Source organism: Staurois parvus, unplaced genomic scaffold (genome assembly GCF_062004578.1).
Source record: "Staurois parvus isolate SC_StPar_1 unplaced genomic scaffold, SC_StPar_1.0 ptg000988l, whole genome shotgun sequence".
Lineage (NCBI taxonomy): Eukaryota > Metazoa > Chordata > Amphibia > Anura > Ranidae > Staurois > Staurois parvus.
In genome coordinates this window covers 6420818-6442442 of record NW_028318784.1, presented here as the reverse complement: position 1 = coordinate 6442442, position 21625 = coordinate 6420818, and the positions used below count along the sequence as shown (strand labels likewise).

The 21625-nt window shown below is 40.2% G+C and overlaps 1 long non-coding RNA gene across 3 annotated transcripts in view; it reads left to right on the top strand.

The window, feature by feature from the left end:
- LOC149441411 (uncharacterized) overlaps positions 1-21625 on the top strand; it is a 648839-nt gene that overhangs the window by 315285 nt on the left and 311929 nt on the right. For all 3 annotated transcript variants that reach the window (XR_016307379.1, XR_016307378.1, XR_016307380.1), the window contains one exon: positions 4583-4800. This is a non-coding gene — a long non-coding RNA (uncharacterized LOC149441411). The remainder of the gene's footprint in view (positions 1-4582; positions 4801-21625) is intronic.

The following is a 21625-nucleotide window of genomic DNA, read 5'->3' as shown; positions in this document are numbered from 1 at the left end:
TAGTGTGGAACTCAAGCTGAATAAAGATCTGCCACACTATTACTGGCTTTCTGTCCTGATGACCAACCTCACAAGCAAACACAAGGAAGAGAAAGGCAAGTCATAGATTAATCGATTTTCGCAAAAGTTTCCCATCAACACTGATTGCGTTGATGGCAGGGGCGGACTGACCATTTGGAAACTCGGGCACTGCCCGAGGGCCCAGGGTCAGTAGGGGGCCACATGAGATGCCCCTGTTACCTTTATCATAGGCTTTTTGGAGTTTGGGCAAGGACACAGGGACCCCATGATCCCCTATTTCCTGGGGGCCCCATGAGTTGTCAGTCTGCCCCTGGTTGATGGGGCAATCCTTCTTGCAGTGCTATTGTATTCTTCTGGCAAGGGGGGCAAACACGGGAGTCTTCTCTACTGGCAGAATACAATGATTACTGCTAGTGGCTGTAGCCGCTTGCAGTAGTCATATGCAGAAGAGTCCAGCAGGCTGGTTGTACCCAAGTTCATCGATGGATTAGCCTGTCCCTACATGGAAAGAAATTCATCCGGTTCCCGCTGATGTCCCAGCCAAATTTTGAATCATGTATGGCCAGCTTTAATCTTCCCACTCATAGGTTCTTTCTTTACTCAGCTCTCTCATGAGATATTTCACAGAGACATATGTCCAAGCATTAAACAGTGAGTAGAAATCTCAGACAATCCTCTACCCCTTTACCCTTCCTCACATTATTCAAAACGTTTTTACTGGAATTCCATGCATGGCTTAATCCAGCCTTTTTCGACCAGGGTGCCCAGGCACCCTAGGATGCCTTGAGGTTTCTTCAGGGGTGCCTTGGCAAAATGACAAAAAATTGCCCAAAATTTGTATACAAGCCAATGGGTGGAACAAGTCTGCCTTTTAGTTACACAAAGCCACATTGTGCACCATTACAACCTTCTAGATGCTAACATCCTGACAACCAATGACTTCATCTGTTGATCAGGAGGATATCAGTTGCCTGCACAGCATTCTTGTTTGCCCCTCCCATGCCCCTCTCTGTCAGGGCTGGCATCACATTAGCTCAGTGATAGAGAAATATTGAGGGAGAAAAGAAACAGTGGAATACTAGTCAGTACTGGTGTGTACAAGTGCATTTGCTTTGGAAGACTAAATCATCTCTAACGTTGGGTGTCTTACGTGTATGGATGTTGTTGCATTATATAAAACTATTACAATAGTTTTTTACATTTTAAAATAGGGTGCCTCGGGACTGTGCATAATTTTAAAGGGTGCCTCAGGACTGTCCATAATTTTAAAGGGTGCCTCGGGACTGTGCATATTTTAAAGGGTGCAGTGACTGAAAAAAAGTTGAGAAACACTGGCTTAGTCATTGGTTTCATTGCCACCTTGTGGCCAGATTAAATAAAAGCAGCTCTCTCCGATCATTTCAGGCTAGCTCAGCTATCTGCATCTTACAGCTGTGATGGTTATGTACATGTTCTATACTATTACACCACTAATGATGTAGGAGAGATTTAATCAAGAGTATACATAGAGAAGAGGATGTATTTTTCAATACTGCAAATATAAATGCTGGGGTATTTTTCTGACACTCATTAGATCGAAGAAGTGGCTTGGATAAGCTATGAAAAGTCTTCAACATTACTGAATTATAGTTGAATGTGACTACTTCTGGATATTACTACAACATACGTTTCCTATGCTTACTGGGTCCAAGACAGTTTAATCTTAGATAGTATTCAAGAAGTTTTCAGAGTGTCTACATGTACTGTATATATTTTGTTAAATTTGTACATGCGAATCTTTATTTATCTTTTATTGAAAAAAAGTACAGCATGAACCCATGACAAAGATTTATGAGTTTTCTTAATAGAGAGTACAGCAGAAGCTGCTTGCTTTCAGACTCTGTAACCAAAACCATAAGTCTGCATGAAAAGAGCAGGCGGGGGAGGGACAGGAGGATAAGCAATTTTTCTAGGCATTCAGTTGTCCCTGTAAATCTGAACTTCAGCTATTGACCACTGCAAATTGCAGGCAACATAATTAATGAAGATTATACATATGTAAAAGAAAAAAATTACATTTTCAATACATTCTACAGTTTCTTTCTCTTACTGTCAGGTGACTGTGCGCCTTTTCACTTTAACATCACAAATGACATGTATTGTACCACAAATGATGGTATTCCATCCACTATTTCCATACAACTGAAGGAGTCTACCTACCTGTTGCAATCTATTTTTATGAGATACTGGGTCTCACTTAACACAATACTGCTCATAATAAGGTGATTTCCTGAGCGGCTGTATCTTAGTGTAGTTCATGGGACCACCGATCGCGGTAAAGAGCCGATGACGTGGGCTCTTTACCATGTGATCAGCTGTGTCCAATCACAGCTGAGCACATGTAACCAGGAAATGCTGGTTATCAGCAGTCCTTTCCTCATGCTGACATGGCGTGCGGAGAGGAGAGCCGATAGGCGACAATCTTCAGAGGAGACATCTACACTGATAATCAGTGCCGCCTATTAGTGCCTCCTCATCAGTACAGTTTATTAGTATCCATCAGTGCTGTCCATCAGTGTATATCAGTGCCCAGCAGTGCTGCCTATCAGCGCCCATCAGTTATGCATATCTGTACCCATCAGTGCCTCCTATCAGTGCCCATCAACACCACATATCAGTGCACATCATTGATGCCTGTCAGTGTCCATCAGTGACTTCACATCAGTTGCGCCTATCAGTGCTGTCTTTGAGTGCCTCATCAGTGTAGCCTCATCAGTGCACATCAGTGAAGGAGACAAATTACTTATTTAAAAACTTTTATAACAGAAACTAATAAAATCTTTTTTTTTGTGTTGCACGACCGCACAATAGTCATTCAAAGCGCGTTAGAACTGAAAGCTGAAAATTGGCCAGGAAGGGGGTGAAAGTGCCTGGTTGGCAGGAGGTTAAAGTAAACAAATCAAGATCCTAAATGTGGCAGACTGTTATGCAAAAGTTGTCTGTGCTCTGGGAGCCCCCTATAATTCTGGACACACACTGACTGAATGACCTTTCCAATTTGGAACTTCTCTGCCCTTACTGCCCACAAAATAATGATTGTGGATGGCAAGGAGACAAGAAATTAAAGTGGACCTGAATCCCAAAAAGTGAAGATTTTCTATGTGATACGGAACATCTAAACACAATAAGAAGTGTCCCCTCTCCCATATACCCCTGCACCAGCAATCTCAGAGTGCTACAAGAATAGCTTCCAGCAGTAAAAAGATCTTTATGAATGGAGGTTGGGAAGATGAATGAAAGGTTGCCCTCCTCCATTCATAGAGTACTTTTGATTGATGGAAGCGATAGTACAACTTTTATGAATAGAGTGGGAGGAAAAGCGCTTTTGACAAGTGTCTCTGACAGGTCTATCACTCATATTAACCCTTGCAGCACTGGAAGATTACTGCTGTGGGGGTATGGGGAGGGGGGGCATAAGGAGATTGAAGATTTCAACTAAGCCTTGGTTCACACTATGAACTGCATGTGAATCACACAGGGAGCACACCACATTCCTGTGTAATTCACGTGCGATTCAGTGTTGTGCCCATTTGAGCCCATTCATTTTGAATGGGTTTAAATTGTAGCACATTGCACCAAAGACGTGTATGGACCATTTTTGGAGCCGCACTGCAACTGGATTACATGGTCATTTTGTACCATGCGATCCGGTGGGATCCGGTGCGATCCAGTGCACTGTGTTTGCGGCCTGCAGTTGGGGTGTTGTTAAGTTTATATTGACACCCGCAGCAGATTGCAAGGGCAACATGGTCCAGGAAATACACAGGGATCACTGTGTTTCCCACACCTCCTAAGTGTGAACCTAGGCTAAGAGACACTTCTCATCGAATGCAAGTATTGTCCATTGTGCTGATTTACAAAAAAAGCAAAAAAAAAAAACCAAATAAAAAAGCTAAACTTAGGCTTTAGTCATTCTCTGCAGCTACACAAAATAAACTATTTTACTGAAGTGGGTTGCATTATATGAAGAAAGTTTTCTCAGACCCAAGAGTAGGCTTGAACCCTCAAAGAAAGTACTCTTCTCTGCCAGCCATTACCACCTCCTTTAAAAGGGTTTACAGCTAAAAGTGGAACACCCCTTTAAGGAAAGGAAAGCTGCAGTGTTCATTCTCTTCATATCAAAATGTTTTTTTTGAGGATTAGTTCCACTTTAAAGCCTTGTCCGCATCCAGCAGCCTGCCCTGTGCTTGTTACAGCTCTGATGGAATTATCTAGGGGAGGAAGAACATCTGGGTATCGGCTAGTGATCTGGAATGCAAAGGCCGTGTGTAATTAAAGGTTCTGAGAAGTCTCCCAAAGGGGCCACACTGTGCACTGAAACCGAAGTTGTGCACACTTGTCAAAATGCCCCATTTCAGCATTCTACTGGAGTGTTGCTAATAATCATCAGTTATAAATAATTAGGCAGGTACAACTGCTCATTATCATTGTGCCGCAGGCGTCTCTGGGTCTTTAAAGAGTTAAAGAGCTGGTATGTACATCTGTTCCACTGTCAAACACAGCCATTTTCTTTACTTTTCAGAATAAAGAAGACCATTGTTCTCCCGAGTTCCTGAACTTCTAGATGTGCTTAGTGCCATCTGGTGGGGGAATTCATACGCAACCTTTGAAGGAGGAATGTGCTGAGAAGGACATTTTTTCAGCAACGCATCTGGAACCCCCGCTGCTAATAATTCATGTATTCACTATCATGCTTTCATCATTCGCCGGGGATAAAGAAACCGCAGCGCCACCGTGAATGTAAGTGACTCGTAGTTTTTATTTTTTATCCGCTCTGATATACTGCAAATAAATGAGATCATGGTTGCTTATGAAATTGATAATAATCCTTAAGCAGCCAACTGTCCTTGCAGCGTCTCAATTACAAAGCCAGCTTAGAACATACATCGCAGAGTTGGTTAAAGCCCCGGAGTGGCATTTGTCATGGCGACAAAACGCAAGGGCACATGATGTGATTTAGCGAGATTGATTGCCCCAGGTAAAATTTGGCAAAAAATTGTAATTTGTATGTGCATCGTTATCAGAGGACAGCAGGTGGCAGAGCTGAGATCAGATTCTGTTGTCGCAAATGTTTCAATATAACCAGAGACTAGGAGGCCTTCGGTCAAGACAAAAATAACCGATAGGGTGGCATAATAACATATTATATTTGTATTGTGACTACTGATTGAACCACAGAACACTCCCCCTCTTTTTCGCTGCTAAACACTCATCAGGGAATTTGCCATTATAAAGCTCAATTCACCTGTTGAATGCACCCAAATGAAACTCTTTTGCCATCATATGAACAACAGCCACAATATTGCCTAAATGGCATCCACCAGCTCTGCTTGCCTTCAGACATTTGCCTTTTATTATTGAAGAAATAACATACATGCCTCTGGCAAAAGTATATTGTTGTTATAGGGTAAAGCACAGCTCCACGCAGGGAGAAATAAACGTTGTCAGGTCAAAGCATAAATTATTGGTGATCTGAGTGTGAGGTATGACAAAGATGCAGCCTGCAGTATCTGTAAAAAGAGGAGAACAGAAAACACATGTGACTCACTTGCTTATTCCGACATTAATGCCGCAAACAGAAATAGATTACATTGTATAGATAATTACTTTCTTTATAATGGCAGCGCAGGCCACATAGAAAAACACATCAATTTGTGTTAGAGAGCTACCATTACTAACATATAGTATGTTAAGCAGAGAAAGTGAATTTCAGAACAAACACAAAATTTAATGAAGAAAGAATAAACCAGGTGTGACTAACCTGTATCAAGAGGAGAACAGAAAACACATGTGGCTCACTCATTCATTCTGAGTTTATTGTGAACTTTTTGGTTGTTAGTCTCCTGAATTCACACCACAAATCATTAGAGCTCCCTCTAGCAGAAGCCCTAGTAATAGCTTTATTCATTTACTTGCTACAGTAGCAGTTGTGGATCATGGAGCAGAGGATGCCCAGAGGGGATAAAGTCACAACATAAACTGAAAGTAACAAACCATATAATATTATAGTTTAAACCGTGGTGACTAGGTGTTTCTCCTCAGCCATAGCTCGAGGTTTTAGTAGGGAAAGCTAGGCACCAACAAATTGTACAGTGAGGAGAAAGGGAAGAAGAAGGGAGGGAAAGGAAGAAGGGAATAGGATGAGGTCTGAGGAGTTGTCAGAACAGCGGCACCACAAGAGTGTGCAGAAGATAAAATGATCACTCATGTAAGGGCTCCAGAAGTGGGTCATCATAGTCTGGGGGCAAGAAATTGTCCACCCAGGGGTGCCAAATTTTAGTGTAGCTTCTAATTCTATTCTGGAGGGTGACATCAGTTTTGGCAAGAGTGTCTGCCTAGGTAATTTGGTGCTGTGTATCAAGGACACAAAGTGTGGGTGTTTTCCAGGGCAGTGTTATTGTCTGTTTGACGACAGCGGTGACTTTAAGAAGGAATCAAAATTGGGATCTGGTCATCTCAGTGGGTTATTATTTAGCAGTGTTGTCTGAGGATCTGGCTGTATATCAGCATTAAACAATTGATAAAATATATGTATGAAAATATATGTAATGAATGAAGATTTTTGTCTAACAGGATCACACTACCTTACAGGTACACCAGATATGGAGGTATGAGCTGGACACCCCACAGCCCCTAAAACCTTGTAGGTAGCCTTGGACATTTTTAGCTATCCTTTAGATATCACCTGGATAATACTTTGTAGACCGTTTCTATAGACAATATATTTTGGGATGATTTGTGAGTTGCCCACCAAATGTCTGTCCAGTCTTTGGGCGTAAGGTCCAGTGAGAGGTCCGCTGTTCATCTGTCAACATAGGTGGGGGTGGAAGGATTTAGATTGGACAACAGGACCCTATATAGTAGTGAGTTTACCCCCTTGGCATGGGGGTCTGATTGGAATAACCGCTTGAATGTGGTCATTGAGTTTATGTTTGAATGGGACTGTACGTTTGGGGAATAGAAGTGTCTGATTTGGAGGTTCTACAAATTTCTGAGCCTGTAATTTGCCTTTATTTTCAAAAGGTAAATCATTGATTTCACAGTGATATAGCCTATTCCTATGGTATATTTTCTATGGTTAGCTTTTCAGTTTTTTTTCTAAGCCTAAACTTCAAACTGTTGACACATACATTTTCCAGACATATAGGAAACTCATGTTCTCTATTTGTCCTGGTGACTTTTGTCATTTCTACAGAAAGGGATGGAAAATCCAAAATTTTACAGTTGTCTTTGGAATAGGGGGTGAGATGAAATCATCCAATGGAGATGCTTATTCCAGTCCCTCTCACTTTGATGGGACCTTCTGTCCCTTCCTGTTGCATCTCTCTAAGGAAAATCTAGTCAATATGTCAGACAACATAATGACAAAACATGAAAACTGACAGGGGTTTTAACCCTTTCCTAAATTATATTAAAAACAAACAAAATAAAAACTTATATATATCCAGTTTAAAGCTCCCTTGGCCCTGTTTTGAAGTTTAAAGCTGAAGTTTACTTAATTTTTTTGGCACATAACGTACCTGTGATGTAGCGTATCCCATATGTCACACGTGCTGCTGATTGCTGTTTAGAGTAGAAATCTTCTCTCTAGTAATGACAGGTCTTCTTCACAGCACTCATGTGTTAATTGTTTAAGCCTAACATTGCAGCACATTGATGATGTCCCAGTGACTGCCTGTCCCCTTTTGTCCTCTCCTCCTTTCATAAAAGTCCTTGTTTTCACAGAATACAACATTTTTTGTGAATGGGGGAGAGGAAGATGAATGACAGAATCCTCTCCCCTACAGAACATGTTGCCTTCACTGAAAACAAGGATTTTTATGAATGGAGGATAAGGCAGTTAAGCTTTATTCTAAACTTACCTGCAGCTACATGTAACCAAGCAGTTTACTACTGCTTTTATAACATAAAGAGTGTGTTGTTTTTTATGAGTTGGTTAAAATGTAAAGACGTGGTATAGTACAACCATTGTGTACCTCTTTTTCTCTAAACGCCTTAAAACCTTCAAGTTAGTCTACCCCTAAACTAGCCTTTCTCAACTTTTTTAACAGGAAGGAACCTTTGAAAAAACCTTATAGGTTTCAAAGAACCCCTGCTAATAATTTCTTATCTACAGCTCAAGAGACATCAGTGTTAATAATAAGTTGTAGACCTAACAATATATAAAGAATAAGGAATGTGTTGTACTTGACATGTTTGATGCCCAGTACTCTTATATATAATAATATTATTTTTAGTATATATAATGAAACAATGTAATGGCCAGAAAGGAAACTTAGTGAAAATTGTATTGCATTGGTGGTCAGTCAAAGATGGACCCTTTACATTGCTGGTCAGTGATACAAAGACCTTAGTACATTGTGGGTCAGTGAGACAAATGCCCCGAACACTTATATTTGGAACAGCGGAAAAGAAAGAGTGCCCAATATCCAAAACAATGTACTTTTGATAGTAGATTAGGAGGCATTTAGGTAAAACTGACTGGAGGGACTTCTCCTTACCACCCCCGTAGCCACCCACCTACAACCAGTGACTGATCCAGTCAGTCCAACATCGTACACTTATATGACAGGTAGAAATTAGCAATTGCTCAAGGGACCCCTGGCAACCTCTAGAGAAGGGCCGGAACAAGGAAAGGGCAGGAGGGATGACTGCCCTGGGCATGGTTGGGGATTTGGGGGGTTGTACTACAAGGGGTGATATGGAGAGAGACTTGTACTAGGAGGGTGGATTTGTGTTAGGAAGGGGGATTTTGGGGGGGAGGATTGTGGTAGTAGGAATGATTGGATGGATTTGTACTAGGAAATGAAATTGGGGGAGGATTAGTGCTAGGAGACGGGGTTTGGGGGGATTTGTGCTGGGAGAGGGGTATTTGGAAGGGGGAGAGGATTTATGCTCAGAGGGAAAATTTGAGGGGTAGAGGATTTGTGCTAGGAGGGGGGATTTGGAGCTGGAGTAGATTTGATCTCGAAGGGAAGATTTGTACTGGAAGAGGGGGAATTATTTTATTTAGGGAGAATTTTGCAAAGGGAATTTATACTTAAGGGGTAAGTGTGAAAATTAGTGCTCAAATGTTTTCTTGGGGGAAGGGTAGTTTTGCTGACACACAATGCTCATACATTTGGCGAGGGAGGACACTGTTTGATGTCTTTGCCCTGGGAGCTAGATCACTTTGTCCTGGCACTTCTCTGGAGGGATTCCATGAAAACCTGGTTGAGAAAGGCTGCCCGAAAACTAACTGCCATAGCACAATATCTACCTTATCTTGCTTCAGGAGCCTTATCGTAGTTGAAAAGAGACAGCATCAAAATTAAATGATTTATTTAACTCCAGCAGCCTCTTTGGTTTGTCCAAAGTGGGGCAGTTCTGTCAACCAATGCAGTGACCAAAATGTAAAAAAAGTAGGAGGAGTCTAAAGGGCACAGGAAAATGGTGAATATCGTAAAGGGAAAAAGAACAGTAATTACATGGAAATGATGTAAAAGAACTGACCTGGGTCAATGACTTTTATGATTTTATTTGCCCTCATAGAAACATTTGGCCTCGCTTGTTTCTAATGCCTTGCCTTTAAAAATATAAGAGCCACTTATATTTCAAGCAGGAAAAAGGCTAAAGCAATTAATAAACAAAAAATATTGTGAAAGGAGACTTATATCTTCAAGTAATGTCTAATATGTAGGGAAAAGTAAACACGTATCAATTCTTTGTGTTTTAATGCAAATAAAAGAAGCGGCAGGATTCTACAAGTGCCACTTACAGAAGGCTTAGCGACAGCAATTTCTTTTAAGCCAAGAACACTTGATCCTGCACACTGTGTAATATAAACACTACCGCGGGGTTAATTAGTCAGGGCCATATATATGAAATCTGTCTATGAGTTCTCAGATGATTACACATTTGTCTTTTTATGTATGTTACTATTACTAGGAATTTTGTTTTCAGTTATTGCATACAGAATCATATATTTAGTAGTGAAGGTGGATCTTTTAAATACAGTATGTTAATGTATTTTAAAAACTAAATAGTTTTATAATGCATAGTCATTTAAACTAATGTGAATCTTTAAAGGCGGTCAACCCAACTGCAAGGGATGATTTTTAGGTTTCCTAGAGTTGTACTTTAAGTTACATTCTTTTATATTATGATCAGGGGTGGACTGACAACTCATGGGGCCCCCGGACAATAGGGGATCGTGGGGCCCCTGTGTCCTTGCCCAAACTCAAAAAAACCTATGAAAAAGGTACCAGGGGCATCTCATGGGGCCCCCTACTGACCCCGGGCCCTCGGGCAGTGCCCAAGTTTCCAAATGGTCAGTCCACCACTGATTATGATGCATGACCATGACACTTATATGAACATTTTGGACATACCATTCCAAAACCATGTGCATTTTTAAGGAGTTTGCCAATCTTCTGGGAAGGCTTCAAAAACATATTGGAGTGTGTTTGTGGGAATTTGTGTCCAGGCACAAGGGGGTTTATTTACTAAAGCTGGAGAGTGCAAAATCAGACTCACTTCTGCATAGAAACCAATCAGCTTCCAGGTTTCATTGCCAAAGCTTCACTGAACAAGCTGAGGTTAGAAGCTGATTGGTTTCTATGCAGAAGGGAGTCTGATTTTGGACTCTCCAGCTTTAGTAAATAAACCCCAAGGTGTCAGATGTTGAAAGAGGTCTGGCTTGCACTTGGCATTCTGATTCATCCCACTGGTAGTCAGGAGGGTTGTGTTCAGGGCTATGTGGAGGTCACTGCAGTTTCATTACTTTAAACTCATCTAACCACATTTTTATGGAGCAAACTTTGCGTTTAGGGCACAGTCATGCTGGAAGAGAAAATGGCCTTCTTCAAACTGATGGTGATAGGTTAGAAGTGCACAATTTACTGGAAACACCTAAACCCTGAATTTAGAGGGGTGTCCATCTACTTTTGACCATACAGTGTATCTCTTGTGTTCCCAGTAATAACTCTCCTCACTCTCATTAGTAAAAATCAAGTAATTGCAAGGCCAGTTGTAAAATAGTGACTCTTTCAACAAAGTGATATTGTTTGATGCTGAAATACGAATTTTGGATAGACCTTTAAAAAATATAATTTCAGCTGGGTATTTTTTTTTATATAAATTCTTTATTCAAGAGAAAAATACAGTACAGATTATATGCATTAAGGATGTATAACAGACATATAATGTGCAATATTAATAAAATTGCATTACCGAATGCTTGTAGCACTCCACCAATTGTTCTTTCTCTCAGATTATAGATTTGGCATGTGAGAATTAGGTGAACATTAGAGAAGTGGTCAGATAGACTATTTTAAACCTAACATGACACTGATTGCTTTTCACTTTTGTAACTGGAATCATTCTGTCCTGAGAATGATTATTATTATATTCCCCTTTAATTAGTACTTTTGTCAGTTCTGATAATTAGTCTTGCATAACAAATACTTTTTTAAGAAGTTTAAGTTTTAAGAATGTGTTCTTTTTATTGTTTCAACACTATGTAACGGGTGTTTGAGGATCATCTTAAGAGCAGGTTCACACATATGCAAACTGGATGCATTTGAACCGTATCCAGTTCACATGACATGTGATAGAGCATTGCTTTCTATTGAGCCTGTTCAAATATGTCCAAGTGCCAATGAAAAGAGTCCTGTCAGTTTTCTGAGCAATGCTGTCCAGTTCAGGTGCAAATTCAGGCTCATTGATTACTATGGGAATAGTTCTGCATCACACATGTCATCAGTTGTGAACAGTGTAAAATCCTGACCTGATCCTGATCTAAACCTGTCCTGAACCGCTGAACAACAACTTTGTCAGTTAGCTCTGAAAACTGAGCTTCAATTTGCACTGCACATCTGTGAATCCACACTAAGAACAAAAATGTATTATATTGCAACTTACCAGTCCTTAGATGTGGAAGTTGCATTCATTTTCTTTTATTTCTTTTAGTTTTTTTTTTTACTTTCTTTTCATCTGTTGATCCTGTCAGTAACACACTTCTTATCCTAGGGTGGTCATACATACATGGACTTGCTCCTGGTGGTCCAGATTCTACTTCCTGGGTGTGACACCACTTTACTTCCTGCATGCTCAGTCGTCCCTGCTACACTTCATGTTTTATGTGTGCGAGAAATCTGTACATTCTGTAAATGTAAGGCCTAGCAATGGATTGCTATATTCCAGCCATTTGGTCTTTTCTTGTTTATTTGTGTTGTGTTACTAAACCCACAACAGTAAAATCAGCCTGTATATGCAGTAAAGCATGCTTGTTATACTCACTGTGGAACCTAAGGGGTTAATTCTCTGCATTATGTAAAAAGGCTGTTTGATTCTGTCTTCTCTGATCCTCCCCTTCTACTGTCCCTATCCATCTGCTGATATTAGAGAGCCCTTGGAGACACTCTGCACATGCTCAGTTTGGTGTGTATTGCTAGAGATTTTTTTGGGGGAGGGTGCATGTGATCAGCACAGGGTCAATCAGCACTGTCCAGACAGAGGGTTAGGGGTCATGCAGCCTCATAGGACAGTCAGAGGAGAATGAAAACTCCTCCTACAGGATTAACCAGTGCTCAGCAGGACACTGATATAAGTCACAAGACTGCTGTATACTGCTGATGAGAAAAGGTATTTAGCAGTTTAAATTTACTAAAATAATTAAATTTCCATGTTCTGTGTACTGTGGGAGACCAGATATAGTGAATGCAGGGTCCTGGGTTTAGTAACGCTTTAAAATATGTACAGTATATGCAAAAAAAGCATGGTATTGTTATCAGTCACCATCGGGTACCTGCAGATTGCTGTCATTAATTCCTTGTGTCTCTGCTGTGTCCAGACTGATAGTAAGCACCTTCAACTTTATAGTCCAAATAACTTTGATAATAGCAGTTATAGAGTGCCCTTTCTAGCTCCTTTTGGTTTCTAGCCCAAGTGCTGCACAAACTGTTGGTGCTATATAAATGCTGTATAATAATTATAATAGTAATAATACCCAGCTTTACAGCTTGATGGCTTAATGGGTGCTGCAGATTTAGGCTACAAAGTCAACTCCAAGCTCTGAAGCCTGAGGCTTGGAAATCCTAGCCTAGATCATATACCTGCCTGCCCTAGTTACTCTTGAAAAACATTGATGGTGTAGAAATTACCACTGAAGACTATGACTCCTTTATAGCCCAATGCCTAGAGCAAGGCATGTGCGCTGCATTGATATACTCTCTGTAATATCAAATAAAGTTATAATGGAAAACAAAAAATGGCCAAGTGAAAACACGTCTCTGATTTGCCCTAAAAGGATGTAATTATAGCAGCCTAGCCAGGTAAACAGCCACATATGGGGAGATTTTATACTTCCAGGGAGTGTCCATGCAACTAAAACTGTCCAAACCCAGGTTTATTGTATTTCCAGCATCAAATAAACATATGAAATGTTCCAGCACCAAAACAACATAGACAGTGTCTATGGAGGAAAAAAGCATAAATACTAAATAAATCCTAGCCTGTCTGATGCTTAATACAGTCATTTCCTGCTCTACCAGGGATTTAAAACTTGTGTCCAGCTACAAAAAACAAGCTGTTGCCACACAGTCTCTCTCTCTTCTCTTTCTCTTTCTCTCTCACTCTCTCTCTTGGTAAGCAATTGAGAGACCCTCAGCAAAGGCAAATACTCTTTAAAGGATAACCACAGCAGTAGTATAATTAGCCCTGGATAGTCCAGTTTATCAGGCAACCCAAGAGCATTAACACAGCCATTTTCTACTAGGGCTCCTCCAAAGTTTGCTAGGGGTACCTTGAACTGTGACTGATTGACCTCCCACTTTATTGTGTCTGCATAGTTCCAGGGCCAACGCCATGTGGCAGAGCCAGCTGCTTGACACAAATTACCTATTTAAGTGCCTGTAAGGGGTGAATTCTAACAACCACTGTAACAGGGCACTCTCCCCACTGACCACCAGTTTAAGGGGCATTTTCCCAATGATTCTTGATTATTTGGTTTTAGCAGGGGTTCCCTGAGACTTGAAAAATATTTCATAGAGGCAGTAGTTCCCATCCTCAAGTACTGCCAACTGGCCATATTTTGAGAATTTGCCTTAGATAAAATAACGGTCATAAATACTGAGTCATTGACATTGATTTAAAGCACCCATGAAAGGCAAAGGAAATCCTGAAAATAACCTGTTAGAGGTACTTGTGGACTGAGGTTGAGATCCACTGCTCTAGGGCAAAAAGGTTGAGAAAATCTGCTTTAACAGCTGAACTTTCTTTCCTTGAACTTCATTCCCAGGAAGAAAAAATTGGTTACTTGGTGAAGTAAACCAACCTCAGTCTTCAGCATCACAGCAACCAGGTAACTGGCTCCTTCACAATCTCTGGTGAACAAAATTGTCCTGTCTTAAAGCAGCCATACATGGATCAAAATTCAGCCAGTTCAGGGGGATCGGACGAATTTCAGTCCGCGTATGGGCACCCTGGTTTTATATCACTCGACTTATGTACAACCAACATGTTGGTTGGTTATTCCCTAACGATTAGTGTTGCTGGCTATAGCCGGCAATACTAATTATTGTGTTCTGCAGGCAGGGGAGGCCCACCAGCAGAACACAACAGCGATGTGAGAGGGATTACCCCATCAAATCTGACTGTGTTGATGGGGGAATCTAGCAATTTTATTTCTTTCCACCTGTGGTGGAAGGAAAGAAAACTGCATAATCTATGGTCTGCTTTACTCTGATCTCAGGAATAAAAGTGTATGTAGGACCATGGCAAAATGTGTTCTGAGGCCATGGAGCTTCTTGCTGAAAGCACAAATGGCTCTTGGAAACAACAGAGTTAATAGTTTTTCTTCTTTTCCCCCAGCTGGTAGCCATTTCTATCAGTGTCCTTGCTGAATTTTGTTCCTGGCATTTAGTATGATTGGAGTGTGAAGATCCAGGAAGATGACTCTAATAACACTGACAATGTGAGGCCGCTCCAATTCCATTACAATTATTTTATGACCTAATTTCCCTATAAGATTTGTTATAAATTAGTTTCTGAAATTCACTGCTTCACTTAATCTGCTGCTTATTAAATGTGACATGGAGCGAAGCTGTGTATGTTCAGGTAGAAATTCATGCGAGGCAATCAGATATTGCTCATCCGCTATGTACTTCATTAACTTGTTTTGTCAGCGTACAAGTATGTAGAAGCACTTGAGAGATAATGATTGGAAAATGAAGTGTTTCTGGAGATTTAAATGTATAGATATAGGGGTTTATTTATTAAAGACGCATAGACTGTGCACTTTGCAAGTGCAGGTGCACCAGAGCTTAATAAATGAGGTGAAGCTTCAGTTTGCAACGAACACTAAATCACATGCAAGGAAGATAAAAAAGCAGAATTTGTGCTTGCACAAGATTGAATAATAGAAGTCAGCAGAATTTCCCCTCATTGACTAAGCTCTGGAGCAACTGCACTTGCAGAGTGCACAGTCTATTTGCCTTTAGTAAATCAACCCCATATAGGCTACAAGTTATCAGGATGGAAGTACCAGCTTTTCTATACTCTGATTCAGCAAAAAATACTCATAGGCAGCAGATGGTGTTTAGTTGTTATGTAAGTGTATGTAAAGTGAAAACATATTTTTTTGGTTTGAAAAGAGTACCCTGACAGGTTATTCTTGCTGTCTGTGTCCCTGCTGGGGATATTCATGCTTTATATTTGTATGGTGATCATTAGATTGTCACTGAAAGAGGAGGCATTGGGAAAACCTGTTTTTGTAACAGCTGCCTAAGTCACGTTCATGTTCATGTCCTTGCATTTTCCACTTAATTGCATACAGCTGAATTCAAATGGAACATGCAGTGTTTGACAAGAAAAGGCTGCTTTGCCTGCAGTTTAATGCACATTGATAGGGCATACTGCACCCAAAGACAGGCACTACAAAGCAGGTCAAATGCAGCCTCTGAATTGCCATGTGTACTGCTTAACTAAAGTCAATGGGATTTTGCTGACTTGCATTTGAGGTGTGTTTCAAATGCAGGAAAACAACATCCATCATCTTGAGCCTTTAAAGTCTCACAATGTATCTGTATTTACCATAATGAACTCCTAGAGCAGTGCTAAGGACAGTAGGGTCATAGGAAGACAGCAACAAGATGGCAGATGTAGAGGATGTTAAGGGGTATTGAGGCATAAGACTCTTTATTGGTTAAACCAAATCATTCTCTTGTTTGATGATCTGTATAGTTAAAAGTTAGTTCTGCATGCTGCCATAATTAATACATTCATCAGTGTTTACCAAAATAATTACATGGCTCAAGGGACTGTGCTTGTCGAAAAGAGCAGTGTTATTCAAGTAGGCCTGAAGCAACATGATGTCTATCTATGGACCTGAGTATGGGGACTGCCATTTCTGAGCTTACATAGTTACATAGATTGAATAGGTTTAAAAAAGGCACAAGTTTCAACCAACAGAGAAAAAAAAGCTATTGAAAACACCCATATAAACAATCCTTTACCTACAGTTGATCCAGAGGAAGGAAAAAAAAAATAATAAAGCATGGTTCAATTCGCTCCAGTGGCGGAAAAAAATTCCTCCCCCGATCCCCCAGGAGGTAATTGGATATTCCCTGGATCAACTACCCCTGGTGTTATTACCTCTAAGTATTATTATCCAGATATATTTAATGCATTTAGGAATACATCCAGGCCTTTTTTTAAAACAGTCTATTGAGCTGGCCAGAACCAGTTCCAGCTTCTTCAAACCAAATTACAATTTTTTATTTTAACACTCTTTCTCAGAACATAAATACAGATTAGAAGATCAGAGTGAAGTCATGACTTCTGATCCTCAAAGTACTTATGAAAAGTACTTCTGGTAAACTGGTGATGTGTTTAGCACCCCCAAAAAATATGTTCAGAAGTTTCTATACAATGGATGGGGAAGGATCCCAGTTGTAGTCCCTGTATACAGAATTTGACTGATAATGGAACTTATTGCCAAGTTTGAATAATTTTAAACATTGACATCTTTTGAAGTGGATCACAAGATAACATTTGTTAAAATCCAGGATAGTTTCTAAAGATAAGGTGATGTTGACATCAGATTGATGATTAATAATTCTATTTTTCTGGCTATATGGGGGTGTCAGAGTGCCAGAGCTCTTTACACTCTCCTGCTGTACTGGGCTCAAAGGTCTCTTCTGCTGGTCTATGCATCACAACTGAAAATTGTAGTGAGCTTAGCTCCCAAAAAATATTTCAGGAATTTCTATACAATAAATGGGGAAGGATAGTAACTATAGTTCTGTATACAGAATTTCTTTCATAATGGAACTTATTGCTGAATTGGAATATTTTAAATATTTGAAATAGTTTAAAGCAGATTACAAGTTACTGTTGCATTTATGGAAATTTATTTATAATCTTGGCTCCTCCTCAGATTTTATTTATGATGAAAACCCCTTTTGGGCCTTCACATAGAGTCACATGCAAATTAAATTATATCACATGTTCACTAAGGTACTGCAAAGTTGTGGTCTACACAACACAGAGTTATATGTTTGCTAAATCAAGATGCACATGGGATATATTGATTATGGTGAGTCTGCCTCGTTCAGGGGTTTTTTAAATGTCTTTAGTAGTTTTTTATAGCTGTGAAATATTTTTGTTTATATTGAATTGTTGATGCAGGCTAAGCTCAACATGGGGCATTAGTAGTAAAATAAAAATTTGATAAGTAGGTGTCCTGTAAACAATACCTTAATTCAGATTATAAGTACCAGAGTGCTTTACGTTTGTCTGATGTGTTGGTCTCGATGGGTCCTTCCACTGGTCCCCATATATCAACCAAGCTGCAATCATCTTTTATTGTTCCAATTGATCTAAGCTGATCATAGATGAAGTCTTTTTGGATGCTATGGATTACTGGACATCATTATTCCTTGCCCTACCATATTGCATAACACCAAGTCTCTTCTTTATTACCTTCAACCAGTTTTAAAATAGACTTTAGAACAGAATTAGCCTATAAATAATTAATACTGCTTATGAAATTGTTTGTACTTGGTACCTTAGCAACCAGACAGAAAGCGTCCCTTTTTACACTGTGTCACCCTGGACGTTGCAAGCCAGATCGCTGCAAGGAACAGGACATTGCTATTTGTTCAGAAATAAGAATGAAGTGAACACTGAGGACATGCTTTGACTGTAGAGAAAGTGTTCTTGGATGGCCAGCATGAGAACCTGCAGAATGGAAAGTTCTGCTTTCTTAAAACAGAGAGAAATCTGTGACATTGAGCCAACCTCGCACAATGATGAATTGAAACGCTTGAATGGTGAAAATGGCTGCTCTGAAATGATGTAATCCCATGGTCATATTGCAAGACTTTGTTCCATCTAGTTGGCCATTATTCTTTTACCAGAGAACACGAGAGAGAGAGAGTGAGATTATTCATATGTGAAAATCATGGAGTTTATTGTTTGCTTTGAAATCCATTTGGGATTTACGGGGTTGTTATTCTCACCCATTAACTCTTCATGCTAATAGACTGATTATGATTTCTTTGTGAGCTTGCTCCTTCCAGTAACTTCACTTATTAAGACTAATGTGCTGCTTATTTTGGTCAGCTTAAAATGGGGTCTTCGTTTTCAGGGTTGATTCTGCATGCCATGCCACCTGAGACAGGGCTGTAATACAACCTAATGACACTAAGCCCCGCCCCTAGTGCTGTACTCTAACCCTTGTACGGCTGGGAAGGCTAAGGGAAATGTGCAGGGATGGAAATTCTGCAATAAGATGATCTGTGCTCAAATCCTGGAAACACGTTTAGAGGCACTGTAGTTGTGCTAAAGTGGTGGAGAGGTCAAGTGACCAGATGTAACACACACACACTGACAGGTAACACTCTTCACTCTCTACACATCTTTGACTAATCAATGCAAGAATACTAAGGGCCCAATTTATAAATCAGACGTATGGCCTTAAAAAGAAATACCAACTTATTTATAAAGCTCAATGTTGAGCTGCACAAGAAAGCTCTTCTTGCTTCAGGACACTGAAGCTAGTGGAACAACAGTTTTTTCAATGAATGAAAAAAGAGATAGCTGGGAGAAAGAGAGCCCAGTCATGCCACCATTCAAAGTCATGTGACCAGCCTATTTATCAACTCTCTGGAGAGTTATGCAGACAGAATGCGATGGAAACGACAGGCTCCAAACCATGGGCTGCATTTTATGAATGGCTTGTGAAATGCAGCTGCAGTGGGGTATAAACACTATGCTGTTCAGGGGAGAATGGATAGCTGCATCTTTTTTCTGCTATAGGAAGGCGCTTTATTTCCCTTTATTGTAGAAAGACAATGTCTAGCTGATTATCGTTGGGGTCCCTACATAGTCTGGACCAGCTCTGTGATGTCAGCCAACAGTGGACTTTAGCCCACTGTCAGCTGAAACGGGGTCACAGGAGTGCAGTACTAAGTGGTCCATTGTTATGGCCCATAGGAGAAGTACTGCCAAAGGAGCCATACTGCTCCTTTAAAGGACACCAATAATGTACTCTTAACCAAGACATAAAATAATTTGTATTATAATCCTAACAGCAAATATTTACATACCACTGTGCTGTGGTAATGCATCCTAACGCATCTTTACAATGCACCTGGGAGGCAGAGTACTGCAACGTGTAGTATTGCACTACCTTGCATTGTTGTGTGCTGTGCTAGCAAAAAAAATTAAGCTGGTTTGATTTGGTCCATTGATGGTCTTTTGTGGTGCATGAGGCAGCCCATTTTAATGAATGGGCTGCTTTGTGCAATTCATGTTAACATGGGTTACCATGTGTGCATTAAATGCACTGCAATGGACCTGACTGGTGAAAATGGGCCTTTATTGAGTAAAGACCCTATCTTCTTCTGCACACTGCTACATGCACAGTTCTGGTTAATACTATAATAAAGGCACACTCATGAGTATTTTAAGTGGCCACATTTCTCTTAAGACTAACCAGTCCAGAGGGTTAATCCAGATCAAACTTTCTGTTTTTGGGTAGATGTTAGGGAAGTAAACCCTTAGGCTAGGTAAAAATGCTGAACTGGCCGAATTTTGATTTTTGCGTGGAGCTCCTTGTTTGTCCTTAGAACAACTTCTGACAAAAGATCAGATTGGAAAATGTTTATTGATCAGTGCCTGCAGCCAATCAGCACATGGTTTCTCTGTCAGAATAAAATGTCTCAGTGGGAGGGATTACTCTATTCACCTCACTTGTGTAGATGGGGCAATCCATTCTTTTTTTTAATTTAGCCGACTTACACAGCCTCATCTCTTTTGGGGGTTCTGTTGTGAATCAGTTAAACTAGTCCTTGAGTCCCTGAGTCGGCACACCTGCTGTGCCCATTATGAGACAATTCCCACTATCCCTTTTGTTTTTTTTTTTAATATCAACTGATAATGGCTATAGCAGAACAAAACAGATAAGGGGTAGTGTGAGAACCTTTGTGCTATCCCAACCCCAAATCTACATGGTCATAAAGCACTCTTCTAGATTGTTCAGGGGATAAAATAAGACTTAAGTAGGGTAAACACTATGAGAAAATCAGAAGAAAAATTCTGTATGATGCAGGATTTTCGTATAGTGTGTACACAACTTTCAACATCCGATCCAGACTTTCCAACTAAAACTTTTTTCGAAGGGACAAACTCCAAAATTTTTTAATATGTACTGTTTTTGTATGGTTTTTGTACAAGAAAAATCTGATAAGAAAGACTGCACATGATCAGAATCTACAAACAACAAAACAAAAAGCCTTCGTCGTACGAAAGTATTCAGAGAATTAGTACCATCTTCTTTTTCGACCTGCTGTGAAACATCAAGGAAAACTGGATGATTGTGCATCCAATTTTCTTATAGTGTATATTGAGCTTAAAGTGATTTTAAAGGATCTTTTTTTTTTTTTTGTAAAATAACAAACATGTCTATGGTTACCTGCTGTGTGTAGTGGTGTTGCACAGAGCAGTCTGGATCCTGCTGTTCTTGGGTCCCCTTGTCTGTCATGTGCTCCCACAGCAAGCAGCTTGCTATGGGGCCACCCGCTGCTCAGTGTGTCCATTCACACATGGAGCTGCAGCTTGGCCCTGCCCACTCACTCTCTTCATTGGCTGACTGGCAGTGATTGTCAGCAGCAGGAGCCAATGGCTCCCGCTTGCTGTCTCAGCCAATGAGGAGGCAGAGACCTGGGACAGCCGAGGCTGTCATTCACATTGCTGGATCGTGTTGAGGCTCAGGTAAGTATTGAGGGGGCTGGGAGAGCAGCCGCACACAGAAGGTTTTTTACCTTCATGCATAGAATACTTGAAGGTAAAAAACCTGCAGCCTTTACAGTCACTTTAATTTTTAACAACGCACTTATCAGTATCTTCTTTGGATTTTGCATCTCATTTGAACAATATCTAAGCAGATAACATTTTATCAGCAAAGTCAAGTTACCCCCTCAGTTTAATGCCAAATTACGTCTAAAATTTCCTTCTTTGCAAAAATATTGATACATGAATAGGGTAAACTTGTAAATTAATGAGGATTTAGTTTTTTTCTCTT